Genomic DNA, 3235 nt, shown 5'->3' with positions numbered 1-3235 from the left:
TCAAAAGGAGGCTAGACAGCCACCTAGCCAGGGTCATTTGACCCCAGCATTCTTTCCTGCCTGTGTCAAGGGGTCGGACTTGATGATCTGTTTAGGTCCGTTCCAACTCTACTAACTATGAAACGATGAAATTCTCTGCTACTGCTAGAACTGATGTCTAGTAACATACCTTGTTTTTTTATGTACTATTTTGCTTCTATTTTGTGACACACACAGCATTCTAGAGTATCAGTTTCACATTTCTTTAACAGTTTTTGATCTGTTGTGAAGATGTACTGCTTCCTAAAAGTAAAATGATAAAATCCTAAGAAAAATCAGGTCCTTCCTGTGCAAACAGCATACCTAGTCTCCAAGATAAGTTAAAAAAGTCTTAATCCATGACACTTATCCAGACTTTTACAAAATACAAAGTCACTAGTAGTGCTACCATAGCACTAAGCATCCAGTTAATGTTCAGCTGCATATTCATGCCAATGATAAAACACAAAAAACCCTATAGTACCTTCATCCCAGTTCCTGGCTTAGTCCCAGGTTGAAAAGCAAGTAGCCCAAGCACTCTCTCACTTGTTACCAATGATAGGCAAAAGGTCAGTCCTCTGTCTGAGTAACACAAAAGCACCATCTACCTTGCCAGGCCCAAGTCATATATTGTGCAGGGGGAGTGATGACCTCTAGAGAATTGACTGGGTTTCTCTTTTGCTGCCTATACTAATTCTGTGATGGAGTGTCAGGGTAATGATATGGATTTTGGATGTTAGGGTAACAATATGGAATATGGGGGTGCTGAATATGCAGCTGAATAAAGGCTTTTTTCTATGTCTCAGCAAAGGCTGCTAGTTACAAGGCTAGCTGATATATTAAATGCAACTAACTCTGAAAATGCTTAAGCAAGCAGTTTCCTAACAAAAGGATAGTGTGTAAAATGCATGATTTGCTATGTAAGAACAAAATGCAACCCATCAGCTATCATCAGGAGATAAGACAGGAGCCAAACCTTGGAGATGGTGCTGAAATCAGCAAAGAACAAGAAAAAACCAGCAAGTGACCAAGAGTACCCGAGTTCATGGTCTTACGCACGAGCTCTTAGCAGACTCATGTAAATGAAGGACATGCATAGGCAATTCCATGTTAATGAAGTAAACAGTAAACAGAGGTGGAGCTTGAAGTGGGAGGAGAAATGGGTGGATCTAGATGTGGAACAAGGCAGGGTAAATTTTAATGAGTATAAACCAATGTGTATAAAACGTGAAAAGAACTATTGTCCAGGCTAGGACCTCATCTCTTATGACATGAGGACCAATGTCTGAGGCTGTCTTCGTTCTGATAAAGCTGTTGTAAGCAATGTGTACTGGTGTTTGCTCCCTGCTCTGGCTAATGAGTAACTGGATCCACGGGTAATTGGACCATTGTCTCACTAGTCATTGGGTGTCATATGGAGTCAAGGTCTAACAGGAGTCAAGGTAGATGTCATCTACCTAGACTTTAAGAAGGCCTTCAATACGGTATCACATTTTGTTCTTATAAATAAAATCACAGGCTGTAATGTAGATGACTACACATTTCAGGTGGGTGGCAAATTGACTTTAGAGGTCTCACTCAGAGAGTGGTGGTAGATGAGTCAATATTGACCTGTAAAGATGTGGGCAGTGGAGTCCCACAAGACTTGGTCTCCTTGGACAGGTGCTATTCAATGTCTTCATCAGTGACTTGGACAAGGGTATAGAAAGCACCCTGTCCAAATTCACAGAGTATACCAAATTATGGGGCAAAGTTAACACACCAGAGGGTAGGGAATGGATCCAGGAAGACCTGGACAGGTTGGAAAAATGGGCAGAATGAAATAGGATGCAGTTCAACAAAGACAAGTGCAAAGTGCTACACCTGGGGAAAAAGAACCATCAGCCCACCTACAGGCTGGGGGATGATCTTCTCAACAGCACAGCAGTGGAAAGGGGTCTTGGAGTCACAGTTGACTCCAAGATGAACATGAGTCATCAATGTGATGAAGTGATCAACAGGGCTAACCGCACTTTATCATACATTAACAGATGTATGACGAACAGGTCCAGGGAAGTGATTGTTCCCCTCCATGCGGCACCGCACGCAGTAGTCCAACTGTGCCCTGGCTAGTTTTGGATGCCACACGACAAGAGTGATGCAGAGAATCTTGAGAGGGTTCAGAGGAGGGCCACTCGTATGGCCAAAGGCCCGTAAACAAGGCCCTAGGAGGAGAGACTGAGGTACCTAGATCTCTTCAAACTTTGCAAGAGATGGCTGAGAGGTGATCTTGTGGCTGCCTATAAATTTATCAGAGGAGGACAGCAGGGAATAGGAGATGCTCTATTTACTAGGGCATCTGCTCGGGTAACTAGGAACAATGGCCACAAAGTGAACAGAGAGCAGATTTAGGTTGGACATTAGAAAAAACTACTTCAGAGTACGGGTTGCCAGAATCTGGAATGGGCTTCTAAGGGATGTGGTGCTGTCCCCTACCTTGGGGATCTTTAAGAGGAGCCTGGGCAAGCACCTTGCTGGGGTCATCTGACCCCAGCACACTTTCTGGCCCAGGGCAGGGGGTTGGACTTGATGACCTACTGAGGTCCTTTCCAACCCTAACATATATGAATCTATGAAAGTTTGTAGCTAAGAAAAAGGATAAGTTAAGCATCTTATCTTGACTGTATTAAAGTTTGCAGCTAATTTCTACATTTGCCAGCAATTATTCAGGCCATTGCTTTGGTTTTTGAGTGAAGTTATTTGCAACACACTGTGGCGGAATGCCAGGCTAGCGATTCCGGCACCGCTTGGGGAGCTGCGGGCTTTACAGAGCTGGCGAGCGCGTGGCTTGTGGGGCGGGATTGGAGATAGCTTTATGACCACCTTCGAGGTTCACCGAGTTGGCACAAGTAGACGACTTAGAGTAAGTTGTTAGTTTTCTATAATAAGTTTGTAGGATGTCTGTTGGTTCACAGGGTTCGAGAGTAAGCCCTTGCGTTCTAACCGGATGGGCTAGGTGCGGCTGCCAACTCTTTAAGTCCCAGAACTGGTCAACAGCTCATTGAGATAGGGTGTTAGTGGTAAAAGTTATTACGGAGTAAATAAATATAAGGTAAAGTAAAAATTTGTTTTATTCACTCACCTGGCCTCACCCTCTTACGAATAAGAGGGTAGACTGGCTGGAACGAAGTTGCAGTAAATATAAGTATAGAAAGCGTAGATATGTTGTCTAAGCTAC

This window comes from Crocodylus porosus, unplaced genomic scaffold (assembly GCF_001723895.1).
Source record: "Crocodylus porosus isolate Cpor-Errol unplaced genomic scaffold, CroPor_comp1, whole genome shotgun sequence".
Lineage (NCBI taxonomy): Eukaryota > Metazoa > Chordata > Crocodylia > Crocodylidae > Crocodylus > Crocodylus porosus.
The sequence above is the reverse complement of the archived record's forward strand: the minus strand, read 5'-3'. Positions refer to the sequence as shown.